The sequence below is a fragment of the Camelus bactrianus genome, chromosome 7 (genome assembly GCF_048773025.1).
Source record: "Camelus bactrianus isolate YW-2024 breed Bactrian camel chromosome 7, ASM4877302v1, whole genome shotgun sequence".
Taxonomy (NCBI): domain Eukaryota; kingdom Metazoa; phylum Chordata; class Mammalia; order Artiodactyla; family Camelidae; genus Camelus; species Camelus bactrianus.
In genome coordinates this window covers 90,975,110-90,991,782 of record NC_133545.1, presented here as the reverse complement: position 1 = coordinate 90,991,782, position 16,673 = coordinate 90,975,110, and the positions used below count along the sequence as shown (strand labels likewise).

The following is a 16,673-nucleotide window of genomic DNA, read 5'->3' as shown; positions in this document are numbered from 1 at the left end:
GCTGCGTGATTACTGATTAAAAGGTTACCGGTCTGCCACGTGTAAACTGGGGGACCTAGAACCGTGCTCGTGGGCTGCTGTGAGCGTAATGAAATGACAACTATAAAGGCACTCCTGACTCTCAGAGGTAATTGCTACTATTGTCCCCATTTGGGACACCAAGAAACAGAGTCACAGAAAGCTTCAAACATTTGCCCAAGATGAAGGTTAGTGTCTGGAATCAAGCCAATGACTTCGTGGATCCAGAGCCCAGGATCTTCTTACGAATAACACGGCACTGCCCAGGCTCCCTGCTCCAAAACCCGCCTCCCTTTGGCTCAGTTCCATGGGCCCTGCGCTGCACAGATGTCGTCACTGCCTGCCTGCCCGCCCGGTGTCTGACCCCGGCACTGCTCCCTCCATCTCACACACCGCTTCCTTGGGCACACCAACCCTCACGAGGCCATTGCTGTGGGTACTCGGATGTTTACACGGAAACGCAGGTGGCAGCCCAGCTTTTTGCTATAGATGCTGCTGTCAGTGGAGGCAAAGAGCTCACAGTTGGTGGCGGAGGCCACTTCTGGTATCCTCCTTGGCTGGAGAGCTGGATGGAATCCAGTTTCCCTCTGCAACTTAGACATCCAGCATGAGAGTTATGTAAGGACATCTGGCCTCTCAACATAGAAATGATGCCCCCGCAGTCGTACTTAATATTGTAATCTCCTGGCTCCACCAGGGAGCAGAGGCCATGGCCTGTTGTCCAACAAGTTTTGTTTCCTTACACGACAGCTACAATAGGGTGAGTAAACACCGGACCAGAAAATCTACAAAGCCCTCGTGTACTATTTCCTGACACTTGCAGGTCACCCAAATACCCCAGATCCTCCAAGTAAACAACTAGTAAGAGGAACTGAGCTGGCTCGTCTGTCAGATCCCTGATGGCAGGACGGATTTGTCCTCTCCTGCTCTCGGGATCATCCGTTCTCCTTCTGTGTGCCCTTCCCCGATTGAAGGAGACTGTTCTTTGTTTATGGGCTATGGAGTATTTGTGGCTGTCTGACGAGAACCTTCGAAACTAGAGCTCTTGGTGAGAATGGAAGCATGGCACCCATGTCTCATGAGCTCAGCTACCGAACAGCCTCATCTAGCCAAGACTGTGGCCAACACCAGGGGTCCACGCTGTTGAGTGTTGGGTCTGGAGAGCAATGCCTCCACCACTGAGAAGCTGCCCCACCACTTGTGCCCTTGTCCCCATCCAGGGGGAGGTGACGCATCCATGGGGTGAAAGCCTTGAGGGCACTAGGTGACTGTGGACCAAGCTGTGACTGGCTGGTCCTGCCCCCCAAGTGACCCATGTTACCCTCACATGCAGAAAATCCCCAAAGAGACCCCTGCTTGAGGGAATGGGTCACCTATAAGCCAACTGTCCTTGGGCCACCTAAGAAGCAACACAGTATACACAGTGAGCCACCCACTCACTACAGTATCCAAGGCTCACAGTTCCCTCATGTGACACCATGTACCCCCAGCAAAAAGAAGACCGTTACTTTGTAATTGACTTGAGAATTCTACTGAAAACACTGCCTTCCACCTTCCACTTATGAAGTTCTTTCCACTGTGTCCCCTGCTCTGCAATTGTGCAATCAGTCCAGAGCTCCCTCATGAGAAAGGAAGGGGCCGGGCAAATCCAATAAAGGAATGGCACAGCCTTTAGCACCAAGATGGTGGAAAAGTCAACTCCCAGTAGATCTTGAGCTTCAATACACACTCACCGAAATACAGCAGGATGTTAAATGGCACTCCCACAGGTCCCAGGACAGGTTCAAGGCTGACCATAAAATGTCAAAGGGTGAGTGGTGGCCCAATTTCTGGGAATCCCAACACCTTTCCCAAAGCAGTTGGAATATTCCTCCCACTTATTAGCATATGAAGATACTGAGTGCATAAAATCTAACAATCCCACAGCTCGTGGTTGCTCTCTCTGCTGAGATAGACAGCCCACACACTGTCTGTGGAGTGTGTATCTACTTTTACTTTAAACTGGAGCACCCAACCCCCATGCCTCATGGCCTTTCTGTTGCCTTCTGAAACAGCCCACTCTGTCTATGGTGTATATATCTCTCTGAATAAATCTACTTTTACTGAACTGTGGCTCTCGAATTTGTTGCTGGGCAAACCAAGGACCCACACTTGGTGAGGTGCATCCCAGGGACCCAAATACGACCTGGGATATGGCCATCCTCTCCCCCACATTTTCCTGTATCATACATTCCTTCCCAAAGGATCTCACCTTGTGCACTCCAAAATAGACAGCACTCATGTGTCCTGACCAGGATCTGCTCCTGTGTGTATCATTTCTTATTTCCACTAGAACATCAACTTCAGGAGGACAAGGATTTGGTTCTGTTCACAAAGGAAGCACCAGCACATCACAGGTGCTGGAGAAGTATTAGCTGAATGAATGAGCTGTGGGAAGTCCTGGGATTTCCACCTGGAACTCCTAGCCTCTTGGGTCCCAGCTGACTACAGGTGCTCCCTGCTACTCATGGCTGACCTCTTGCCACCACTCTCTGCTCTGCCATCACCTGAGCTGGGATGAGCTGAGATGGGCACACACCCCGGAGAGCATGGCGCATGGTTCATGCCGTTACAACACACTCGCCCCTTGACTGTTAGAGGTTACTTAGGGTGGACAAACTGAAGGCAGCACCATGTGCACCGCCCTACCCCACAACTCACTTGAAGCACCAGGACTGCACACAGGGGAAACGCTGGCCCTTTACAACCTAAGGAGAGGGACTATGGGTGAGAAGAGGGTCTCTGTCAACTAACAGTCTCTTTACAAGCCCAGTCTTAGGAAAGCTCTTTAAAGATACTTTTTGTATCATCCTTGTGTTTCTGTAATCCCTCTAGATTTTGTCATTTTAATCTACACATCAGAAATACAGATATTCTTGAAATCTCTATTGATTTTCAATGAAGAAAATCCTCAATTTCCTACACTGCTAAGAAAATTACTGCACTTTATTTAAAAAAAGCAGCTTCCTTTCATGACTTCCTATCTTCAAACACCTAATTTCACAAGAATCAGTGAAGCAGGACATGAAAATCATGCTATGCTTTATCACCTACAGGTGGGCAGGGATGAAATGAATGAGTACTGATCTCATGAGACGGGTGAGGGTGAGGAAGGACCAAGGATGAGAAACCAACGTTTTCTAACCCATTTCTCTTTTTCAGAGTCCCAGACAAAACAGTGTGATTGTATCAACTAAAACAAGAATATCTGCACCCTTCTAAATGCACGCTACAACTTTACTACTACACACGGCACTCTGTCATTGACCTAAAGGCTGATGACAGCCAAGAAATTTGCAGGGATCTTATTCTGTGCTCATCCCTTTTTGTCTTTGGAACCTCAGGATATTTGCCTCCTCTCCCTGAGTGTCATTTTCCTCATCCTTCAAATGGGAGTGTAACTGTCATTCATTTGCTCAGGGTCTATTCGACAACTGGAGACGGCTTATGAAAACAACAACAACAAAAAAAGCAAAACAGAAATTCTGATCTGTGTTGTCTTCCTCCTCCTCCCTGAACATGAATGGCATCTTTCACTGAATCCCGTACTTAAGGAGTAGTTCTGATGAGGAAGTCACAGGACTGCCGTGTAACTGAGAAATGACCTGGTGTAAAAGAATGAATTGCCAGCAAATCCTCAAAACCCATAAGGGTGCAAACCCTGGGAGCTACAGGCATGGGTGGGAGTTCCTTGGTTCCCCATTTCACAAATGGGGAGAATTTTGCAGGGTCCATGAAAGACACAGATAGCCCAGTAAAACCACACCATGTTTTGGAGTACACCAGGGCCACGTCGATGCTGACCTGTACTTCTTCGTGTCCCAGAGCAAGGGCCCTGGGCAGGGGTGACTGTGCTTGAGGCTGGACAAGAACTTTCTGTTCTGTCTCTTTTGCTCTCTCTCTTCCTGCAATAAAACAACTGGTAGGACTCTGGTGGGGAGCAATATACCCACATTCTCTGGCAAGCCACACACCAGGCAGCTCTAGCTGATCTGAGAGAGGACTCTTCAATGAACATATATACATCAAAGTCAGGCAGAAGGCTGCCTGTGACCTTGGGAATCCAAACCAGCTTGTCCTCTTAATCAGGATATTAGACATCTAAAGAAAGTGTGCACCAGATGAAGACGATGCATTAGACAGCGTTGGTGGTTATGGCCAGCAGTATCTAAGGACAAGTCATGCTCTGGCAGATGGGAGCATTTTGGTTGCTTTAAGAGTTTGCTACTGAAGGGCTGGGACATTTCATTGGGCCTTGAATCTCCAGACCTCTTTACTCACAAAGGCAGACAAGTTAGGTGAGCCAGCTCAGCCTTTATTCCAACTTCCTAACCAAAATGCTATGAGGTTGAAAATATATTTCTCAGACTCTTCTGCAGCAAGGGTTCCAGATGTGGCTTTAAAAATGCCCATCAGAGATTGAGATTTACAAATATTAACAACTATATATAAAAATAGCTAAAAAAACTAAATTTCTTCTGTATAGCACAGGGAACTATATTTAATATCTTGTAATAACTTTTAATGAAAAATAATATGGAAAGGAATTCATACATATATATGTGTATATGAATGACTGGAACATTGTGCTGTACATCAGAAATTGACACATTGTAACTGACTATACTTCAAATAAAAAAATATATATATATATATAATGCCCATCAGCAGCTTCTGAGTGTCACTTAAAGCAGAAAACCAGATGAATGGAGGCAAAGGTGGGTGGAGGAGCTACGTTATTTTGCTGGGGTGGATGCAGCGGGCCTGGCAGAGATCTAGAAGGAATGCTCACAACAGCCACTTACTGATCTGCAAGTGAGTTTTGGTAATAGCTTCCTGAAATCCTCCCCACCCCTCCTGATGTGCCAGGTGTCTGGCGTTTCTCTGGAAATCACTAGGCACAGCCTGGGACTCAAAGGTAAAAATTAAAAACTGCAGTAAGGTAGCGAAGAGGCTGGCAGGACGTGTTGGACAAAAGTAGGTCAGAATCAACAAAGAATGAGGAGGGGATACAACGTGGGCTGAGGACCCTGACTACAGTTGTGGATTGTCTGTGTTAAGGACTCTGAGTCAGTATGAGTAGATGGATTGGTGTGGACTAAAATGGTGGCCATTGTTCAGATAAATATGTGATTTGGACTTTATTTATTAGAGGAGGGATTTTTTTCCCCCTTCAACATTGATCATTCCTAGGGAGCAGAAAAATACTCTGCCACACAACATCTAAGTGCAAAAGAGATGCTACGGGATGGTGGTGGTGTGAAAAATTTCAGTCCCGCAGTTCCAAGGTTTCCTTAATGAGGTTCACAGAGTTGGTACTTAAAATAAAATAAGGTACTTATAATAAAGACATCATCATATGTACATATCCTTAAAGATACACATATGGTGCTATAAGTGGGCCTGAAATGTGTTCTACATTCTAAAATCCGATGAAATATAATCAGTAGCTCAATATGCCTCTCGGCTCTATAATCATGATGTAGCTAATGATCACAGAAAACAAGATCAGCTAGTAAATTTGAAATTTGTCTTTTCCAGTGTCGAATATAATATTTTTTGCTTTACTTAAAAAGCATTTTTTTAATTAGGACTGTCAGTGTCCATTGGTATATGGGGTTCAGTAGATATGTTCAGATGTTCTAGACAGTGAATCAGAGCAAAGACTGAGGTTTAGACAGTAGTTAAATGCCTCACCCGTGTAATCAGCATCCACATATTGCTATACTGAAAATCCTTAAAACTGAGAACTTCATTAAAGCAACTAAAAGAAAGGGAAAAAAATAGCCACAGACTAGTGGAAGATTTGTAACGTGTAAAAATGACAAAGGGCTATTCATGAGCATATTCTTAAAAACCCCTACACTTTAATAAGTAAAACAACAAATGGACAACAGGTTGCACACTTCTCCCTGTAGGAGAAGCCATGCAGATGGACTCTTATGTGAATGGGGCTGGAGCTGTAGAATTAGTTACTCTTGCAAGTAACTCAGTTAAAAACAAATGCAAATGGGATACACTTCTACAATATCTGAGTAAAAATCTTGGAAAACTTACTCCTCTGTTAAGCAATGACAATGGCAAAATTTGTTAAAATTAACCTCTGCAGAACTCTGGAAATTTAACCAAGGCTTCCAGCAATAAGGGGAATGTTTATTTGAGAAAAAATAACAGCTAAATCTCCATAAAGATAGTCAGGTTTGTCATATCGTAACTTGAACTACCCCCATCCCCGTATCCTCACCTAAATGGTGGCCTTTGAAAGCAACAGTCTCACAATCAAGGAAGAGGCAGAAGTGATTTGAAGTTACCCAAAAAATCCGCCCCCAGAGAGCTGTCACTAATTCACCTATCTCAAACTCATGCTGTGCAAACAGCCTGTCCCCAGAGTGTTTGTGGAAAACAATCAGCAGTGAGTAACTTTACAACTGCATGAGGCAGTGGTACCAGTACAGGCTAATTAGATGCTGACTAGGAAACTTAGAAGGCAAAATTGAGTATTGAGACTTTCTGGGGTTGGAGGTAGGGTTAAATAGCTCCAAAAAATTCTGAGAATTGTAGAAGTCCGTACACATGTGTGGCATATGGCAAGGAAAGATCTGAGAAAATCTTAAGCCTTCAACTCTGGCTGAACTTGAGGTTCTGCATAAGCAAGAACTAAAGTCTACAGAATAGCTGCAGACTGCCTGCCGGTGCTGAGGGCTTCCCTCAGCACGCAGGCACACAGCCACCTGGCAACAGCTCAAACGATTGGCTCCAGGCATTGAAAGAATTCACTGTCCAATCATTATTACAGTGATGACAACTAGGCTTTCTGCACACATACAGATCTCATGGCCATGCATGATAAAGAATACAGACTTTACAGAATTTGTTCAGGAAAGTAACTACATAAATAGCTGCAGCAGCAATGACAATGGAAGCAACGATAAACCCTGGAGATGAGGAAAATCTGGCTTTCAGATCTGCCATATTGTAATATTTTAAATGTCCAATTTTCAACAGAAAATTACAAGATGTACAAAGAAACAGAAAAGTTTGGCCATAACACAGGGGAGAAAGTAGTCAATAGAAACTCCCTGAGGAAACCCAGACACTGGACTTACTAGACAAAGACATAAATAAGGAATTACACATATGATTAAAGAGCTAACCGAAACCATGCCTAAAGAATTTAAGTATGTGAACATCTCATTGTACAGAGAATATCAATAGATAAAATTTACATTAAAAACCAACTGGACATTCTAGAGATACAAATATAATGACTAAAATGAAAAATTCAATAAGAGATTTCTCTGTAGATATGAACTTGTTGAAGAAAAAGTCAGTTAATTTAAAACTACTGAGATTATCCAGTCTGTGGAACAGAAAGAAAAAGGAATGAAAAAAAATAAACACTGTGTCAGAGATAGGTTGGACACCATCAACAATACCAATACACATATAATATGAGCGCCAGAAGGAAGGAGAGAAAAGAAGGGGTAGAAAAAATATATAAAGAAATAATGGCTGAAAACTTCCCAAATTTGATGAAAACATTAATTTGTACATCCCAGCAGCTCAACAAACTCCACGTGGTATGAACGTAGAGACATCGAAAATAGGCACATCAGACTAAGTGTGTCAAAAGAGAAGAACAAAGAATCTTGACAGCAGAAAGAGAAAAGAGGCTCAACATATTCAAAGGCTCCTCAGTAAGACAGTTGATTTCTCATCAAAAACCATGGAGACCAGAAGGCAGTGGGATGGTATCGTCAAAGTGATAAAAGGAAAATACTGTCACCAAGTATTTTATAGCCAACAAAATGATTCTTCAAAAAAAAAAAAAAAAGAAGAAATTAACACACTCCTACAAAATCTGAAAGGATCAATTGCTAGCAGGCCTGCCCTACAAGAAATACTAAGGATAGTCCAGCAGGTGTAAATGAAAAGACACTCACCTGAAAAATAAAGAGCACTACTACATGAGTAAGAAAATAAAACAGTATAAATACAGTATTACATGTACTTGTTTTCTTCTATTTGATGTAAAAGACAACTACATAAAACAATACTTATGAAACAGTGTAGATGCACTTATAAATGCATAAAGGTGTAACTTGTATGACAGTGACAGCATGAGGAGGGGGAGGGAAAAGATTGTTATCAAAGCAAAGTTTTTGTGTACTATTGAAATTAAGTTGGCATTCATGTGAATAAGATTGCTTTAAAACAATATGTTAATAATAATCTCCAGGGCAATGGAGGAGAAGGAGGAGGAGGAAGAGGAGGAGGAGGAGGAGAAGAAAAAGATAAAATAAACAACAAATTAAAATGGCACACTTGAAAATGCCTACTTTGTACAAAAAAGTGTAGTAATAGAGCATTGGGGAAATAAAAAGTCATATAGAAAGCAGATAGCAGATGTAACTTCAACCTGATAAGAAATTACATTAATGTAAATGAATTAAATATTCTAATCAAAATAGTAAAGGCAGAAATAAATGGAATAGAGAATAGATGAATAACAGAGAATAATCAACAAAAAGAAAAGTTGGTTCTTTGAAAAGATCAAGAAAATTGACAAATTTTTAGCTAATACTGAAGAAAAAAAGAGAGATGGTTCAAATTACTAAGATGAGAAATGAAAGGAAGGATGTCACTACTGCCCTAACAAAAATAACAAGGAATATAAGGGAATACCATGAATACTTGTATAGCCAATAAATGAGATAATCTAGATGAAATGGATAAATTTCTAGAAGGATATGTGACTAAATCTAATTCAAGGAGAGATAGAAAACTCAAATAATCCTACAATAAGTAGTGACTGAAACAGTAATCCAAAACATTCCCACAAGGAAATGCTAGGCCAGTATGGCTTTGCTGGTGAATTCCATCAACTACTTAAAGAAAAAACAAAAACAAAAAACAAACAAACAAAAAAATGCTTCACAAACTCGTCTAAAAATAAAGAGGTGGGCACACTTCCCAATTCATTCAATGACACAAGTTTCACACTGATACCAAAACCAGACAAAGGCATCACAAGAAAACTAAAGACTATCTCTTATGGATATAAATGCAAAAGTCCTCAACAGAATAAAAGCAAATCCAATCCAGTAACATATAAAATAGACCACAATTCAGTGGGATGTATCCAGGTATGCAAAGGCATTTCAACATACAAAAGTCAATTCATGTAATATGCCATATTAATAGAATAATAGATAAAAACTAGGAATAGAAGGGAACTTCCTCAACTTGACAGAGAACATCTATGAAAAACCTGGAGCAAAGATCATACATAATGGTGAAAGACTGAATTATTTCCTCCCAAAATCAACATTGTACTAGAGGTTCTAGTCAAAGCAAACAGACAAAGAAAATAAAGCCTCTAGATTAGAAAGAAAGAAATAAAACTATTTCAATTCCAGATGACATGATATTATACATTGAAATCACAAGGAATCCACAAAGAAAAAAGAGAGAGAGAGAGAGAAAAAAAAAACTATTAGAATTAACAACATAGTTTGACCAAAATTGTAAGACACAAATCGATATATAAAAAAGTAATTATATTTCTATACAACAGCAGTGAATAATCTAAAAATAAAATGTAGGAAACATTTTCATTTACAATAGCATCAAAAAGAATAAAATACTTAGGAATATTAAGAAAAATTTGTGGAATACTGAGGAAAATGTCTGAAACTTGTATATTGAAAACTAAAATACTACTGATAGAAGTTAAAAATGACCTAAAATAAATGGAAAGCTCTTCTGTGTTCATGGATCAGAAGCCTTATCATTGTTAGGATGGCATTTGTCCTCAAAATGACCTATAGATTCAATGCAAATCTGGCTTTTTGGGAGAAATGAGCAAACTGTTCCTAAAACTATGGAAATGCAAGATACCCAGAATAGTCAAAACAATCTTGAAAAAGAACAAAGTTTTGAAGTTTCCAAATTCAAAACTCAGTAACAAAATGGTAATCCATACAGTGTGGTACTTGCATAAGGGACACACAAATAGATTGAGAGAAAACAACTGAGAGTCCATAAACAAACTCTTATATGTAGCCAGTTAATTTTTCGTAAAGGTTCCATGACAATCCAACGGGAAAAAAGTAATTTTTACAAAAATGATGCTGGGACACCTGAACATACACCTGGAAAGAAAGAAAACTGAACTTTTACCTTAACACCATTTATGAAAATTAACTCAAAATAAATCACAGACCTGAAATTATAAAACTTTTAGAAAATGAACAATGAGAAAATCTTCAGGATTTTGAAGTACAAATACTTCTAAGATATGACAGCAAAAGCACAAACAACAAAAGAAAATATATCAAGTGAACTGGACTTCAGTAAAATTAAACACTTCTGTGCTTCAAAGGACTTCATCAACAAAGTAAGAGGACAATCCACAGAATGGGTGAAAATATTTCCAATATTTTCCCTGATAAGGGACTTTTTATCCAGAATAGACAAAGGAGACTTAAAACATGAAAATACAAAGACAAATACAATTAAAATGGGCAAAGAATTTGAATAGATGTTTCTCCAAAGAAGACATACGAATGGGAAATAAGCACATAAAAAGATGTTCAACATCAGTAGGCATTAGGGAAACAGAAATCAAAAGCACAATGACATGCCACTTCATACCAAATAGGATGACAAATATATATGATATATGATATATAAATATGTATCTATAAACTCGGTAATAAAAAGTGTTGATGAGGATTTGGAGAAACTGGACTCCTCATACATTACTACTGGAAATATAAAATGGTGCAGTCACTTTAAAAACTACTTTAGCAATTCCTCAAAATGTTAAAAGTAGAATACATCCCAGCAATTCCATTTTTTGATATATCCTGAGAAGAACTGAAAATATGTGTTCACACAAAAACTTGTCCATGAGCATTTACAGCAGAATTATTCATCATCAACTGATAGATGGATAAGCAAAGTGGTGTATTTATAACAATGGCATATTATTTGAACACAAAAAGGACTTTGGGTACTGATATATGCTACACCATGGATGAGCCTTGACAACGTCACACTAAATGAAAGACGACAATCAAAAAAGGCAGCATACTGTATGGTTCTACTTATATGAAATGCCCAGAACAGGCAAATCCGTAGAGACAGAAAGTAGAGTGGTGGCTGCTGGGGTCTAAGGGAAAGGAAGTTTAGGGAGTGACTTACTAAAGGGTACTGGTTCTTTTTGGGAGTGATGGCTACAAAACACTGAAATGTACTTAAAATCCTAATGCACAATTTCAAAGGCTGCATTTTATTGTATGTGAATTATATCTCCATAAAGCTGTTACTTTTGAAGCTGAGCCCACATATGGAGCAACTGGCCCAGCACTGACTGCAGCATCTGGAGGGGGAGTGACCCACCCACCCACCACAAAGGAAAGGATCACCTGACCCAGTGTTGGAGGGGTGCAATCTTCTTGCCGAAAGACACTGTGAGCAGCACAGACAAGGGGGCAAACAGAGCAAGGTGAGTTTGTGAAACAGGGCGAAGACACAAAGGCCTCTCAATAAAACCATTAAGAGCACACAGTCTCTAGGAGAACACATCTTTGTTTTTAAAATCTTTTTATATCTGTTTTATTCCTATTACATTTTTAATCTTTATTTTTAAACAGTCCTATATGTTTACAATTCTCATTTCATTTATATTCTCTTGGTTTTGATCTGTTATTTATTAGTCACAGTTTTCAAATATTGTATTTTGAATTTTCTCTTCTTTTTATTAAGATTCTTAAAAGATATCTCAACTCGATTGCTATTCTGCTTCAACTTGCTCTTCTATTATTGATTATACACTCTTTTCAAACCTTCTTTTCCTCCATTCTTTTAAAATTCTCTCTCTCTCTCTTTTAAGTTTTATTCCCACATAGGCTTTAGATAGATAAATAAATAAACTCCTTTAAGGACCACAATAGATAACTGATACTCCAAAAGCCACAGGGCCAGAGAGATATGAGCAGAATGAAGAAGCAGAGGAAGTCCTGCCAATTAAAATAGCAAGAGAAATCCCCTCAAAGAACGATCAATAAAATAGACATTGATGGCCTACTAGATCAAGATTTCAAAAAAGAAGTGATCAAATTACTGAAGGAACTAAAAGAGATAGTCTTTAGAGACATAAAATATATCAAAAACAAAATAGAAGCTATAAAGAAGAGCCAAGTAGAATTGGTAAATTCATTGGCTGAAATGAGATCTGACCTAAAGGCTGTACAAAGCAGGCTAGATAATGCAGCAGAACGAATAAGTGACCTAGAAGACAGGACAACAGAAAGCACCCAATCAGAACAGCTGAGAGAAAAACAAATATAAAACAATGAAAACAATATAAGGAACCTATGGGATAATATAAAGCATGCCAATCTATGCATAATAGGGGTACCAGAAGGGGAAGAAAGAACAAAGGGGATGGAAAAGGTAATTAAAGAAATCATGACTGAAAACTTCCCAAACTTAAAGAAGGAATCAGACACCCAAGCACAGGAGGATCAGAGGGTCCCAAACAGGAAGAGCCCAAAGAGAAACACGCCAAGATATATCATAAATCAAGATGGCCAGACTGAAGGATAAAGAAATGTTCCTAAAGGCAGCAAGAGAAAAACAAAGAGTGAGTTACAAGAGAAGGCTCTCAGCTGATTTCTCTACAGAAACACTACAGGCCAGAAGGGATTGGCAAGATATATTCAAAGTCCTGAATGAAAAAAAAAAGATGCAGCCTAGGATACTTGCTCCAGCAAGGCTATCCTTTAGAATAGAAGGAGAGATAAAGAATTTCACAGAGAAGCAAATACTAAAAGAATTTAGCAACACTAAACCCATGCTAAAAGAAATATTGAAAGGTCTACTCTAAATAGAAAAGAAGCAGGATGCTACAGAAATGAGAATTCATGACTGTGAGAGTATTTTTCCTTTCTTCTTCTTTTTTTTTTTTTAAATCTTGTTCTCAGTAGGATGGGTTTGAGATTACATTAATATCTGTTTAGTACACACAGTTACAGTAATTGGTTAACAGACTTACAAAAAAGTGTAATCACAAGCCAAAAACTTACAAGTGAGTCACAAAAACTAAATACAATACAAAGGAAAATTACCATACCACAAAAGGAAGAAGAAAGGAACCAAGAAGAAATACCAAATCAACTGCAAAAATAAATTGAAAATAGCAATAAACTCTCATCTATCATTAATTACTGTAAATGTTAATGGTCTAAATGCTCCAGTCAAAAGACATAGTAGCAGACTGGATAATAAAGCAAGAACCTTCAATACACTGCATACAAGAGACACACTTTAGGGAGAAGGACACATATAGATTGAGAGTGAATGGACGGAAAAGGATATTCCATGCAAATGGAAATGCCATAAAAGCAGGTGTAGCAGTATTGATTTCAGACAAAATAGACTTTAAAACAAGGGCCATAAAGAAAGATAAATAAAGACATTTTATAATGATTAAAGGATCAATACAAGATGAAGATATTACAATCATTAATATATATGCACCCAACATGAGCACCTAAGTACATTAAACAACTACTAACAGAGATAAAGGGGGAAATTGATGGGAATACAATCATTGTCAGAAATTTTAACACCACATTAACATCACTAGACAGATCTTCCAGACAGAAAATAAATAAGGCAACAGAGAAATTAAATGATACAAGAGAATAATTGGATTTAGTGGATATTTTCAGAGCATTACAATCCCCCATAACAGAATAAACAATCTCTTAAAATGTGTGTGGAACATTTTCTAGGATTGATCATGTACTTAGTCACAAAAGAAGCCTCAACAATTTTAAGAAGATAGAAATTATCTCAAGAATCTTTTCTGACCACAATGCCATGGAAACTAGAAATCAACTTCAGAGAAACAAAGGAGAAAGAAAGGAAAGCATTGAGATTAAACAACATGCTATTAGAAAACCAATGGGTCAATGATGTAATCAAAGTTGAAATTAAAGAATACCTTGAGACAAATGAAAATGAAAACACAACCACACAAAACATATGGGACACAGCAAAAGCAGTGCTAAGAGGAAAGTTTAGGGTAATGCAGGCCTTCCTCAAAAAAGAAGAACAATACCAAATAAACAATCTAACCCACCAGCTGAAAGAACTAGAAACAGAAGAGCAAAAACACACAAAAGTCAGCAGAAGGAAGGAAATAATAAAGATCATGGAGGAAATAAATAAAATAAAGATTAAAAAAATAGAGAAAATAATCAATCAAACCAAAAGCTAGTTTTTTGAAAGAATAAATAAAATCGAAAATCCTCTGGCCGTACTCACAAAGAAGAATAAAGAGAGAGCACAAATTTGCAAAATAAGAAAGGAAAATGGAGAAATTACAACAAATAACATAGAAATACAGAATATCATATGAGAATATCATGACAAACTACATGGAAAAAAATGGATAACCTAGTGGAGATGGACAAGTTTCTGGAAACATACAGTCAACTAAGACTGAATCAAGAAGAAACTATCCACTTGAACAAATGGATCACTAGGAATGAAATTGAATTAACAATAAAAAACCTCCCTACAAATAAAAGTCCAGGACTGGACAGCTTCACCGGGGAGTTCTACCACACATACAAAGAAGAACTCATACCAGTCCTTCTCAAACTCTTCCAGAAGATTGAAAAGAAGGAATATTCCCAAACTCATTCTATGAAGCCACTATTACCCTGATACCAAAACCAGGCAAAGACACCACCAAAAAAGAGAATTACAGACTAATATCACTGATGAACACAGATGAAAAAAGTCCTTACCAAAATACTAGTAAATAAAATCCAACAGCACATAAAAAAGATAATACATCATGCTCAAGTGGGGTTCATCTCAGGGACACAAGGGTGGTTCAACATATGAAAATCAATCAATGAAATAGTTCACATCAACAAGAGAAAGGACAAAAACCACATGATCATCTCAATAGATGCAGAAAACTTTTGATAAAATTCAACACCCATTTATGATAAAAATTCTCACCAAAGTGGGTATTGAGGGAACATATCTCAACATCATAAAAGCTATAGATGACAAACCTACAGCCAGCATAGCACTCAACGATGAAAACCTCAAAAGATTCCCACTAAAATCTGGGACAAGTCAAGGATTCCCACTATCACCACTCCTATTCAACATAGTCTTGGAAGTCCTGGCCACAGCAATCAGGCAAGTAACAGAAGTAAAAGGGGTCTAAATTGGAAAAGAAGAGGTAAAAGTGTCACTATATGCAGATGACACGACAATATATATAGAAAACCATAAAAGGTCCACACAAAAACTACTAGAGCTGATCAAAGAATTTAGCAAAGTAGCAGGTTACAAGATTAATGTTCAAAAATCAGTTGCATTTCTTTACACAAATGATGAGTCAACAGAAAAAGAAAGTAAAGAAACAATCCCCTTTAAAATAGCACCCAAAGTAATAAAATATCTAGGAATAAATCTAACCACAGACGTGAGAGAATTATACACAGAAAACTATAAACCATTGGTGAAGGAAATTAAAGAAGACATTAAAAAATGGAAAGGTATCCCAAGCTCTTGGATTGCAAGAATCAATATTGTTAAATTGGTCACACTGCCCAAGGCAATCTACAGATTTAATGCAATCCCTACCAAATTATCCTGGACATATTACATAGAACTAGAACAAATCACAATAAAATTTATATGGAACCATCAAAGACATAGAATTTCCAGGGAATAACTTAAGAAAAAAAGAAAGAGGCTGGAAAAATAACTGTCCCAGACTTGAGACAATACTATAGAGTTACAGTCGTCAAGACAGCATGGTATTAGTACAAAAACAGACATACAGCCAAATGGAACAGAATAGAGAGCCCAGAAATGAGCCCAAATACTTTTGGTCAACTAATATTCAACAAAGGAGGCAAGAATATACAATGGAATAAAGATAGTCTCTTCAGCAAGATAAACATAAGACAAGATACAATAAACCTCCTAGGAGAAAATACAGGCAAAATATCTGACATACATCTCAGAAATCTTCCCCTAGGGCAGTCTACCCAAGCAATAGAAATAAAAGCAAGAATAAACAAATGGGACCTAATGAAACTTACAAGCTTCTGCACAGCAAAGGACACCTTAAGTAAAACAAAATACAACTTACAGAATGGGAGAACATTTTTGCAAATGAAACTAACAAAGGCTTGATCTCCAGAATATATAAGCAGCTCATATGACTTACTAAGAAACAACCAAATAACCCAATCCAAACATAGGCAGAAGACCAAAACAAGCAATTCTCCAAGGAAGATATACAAATGATCAATGGGCACATGAAAAAATGCTCAATATCACTAATTATCAGAGAAATGCAAATCAAAAGTACAATGAGGTATCACCTCAAACCAGTCAGAATGGCCATCATTCAAAAATCCACAAATGACATATGCTAGAGAGGCTGTGGACAAAGGGAAACCTCCGACACTTCTGGTGGGAATGCAGTTTGGTGCAGCCACTGTGGAAACAGTATTGAGTTTCCTCAAAAGACTAGGAATAGAATTGCCATATGACACAGGAATCCC

General features: G+C 38.5%; 1 long non-coding RNA gene across 1 annotated transcript in view; it reads right to left on the bottom strand.

Annotated features, from left to right (window-relative positions):
• The window catches only part of LOC141578081 (uncharacterized), a 36,759-nt gene that overhangs the window by 14,663 nt on the left and 5,423 nt on the right, over positions 1 to 16,673 (bottom strand). The gene's annotated exons all lie outside the window — the stretch shown is intronic.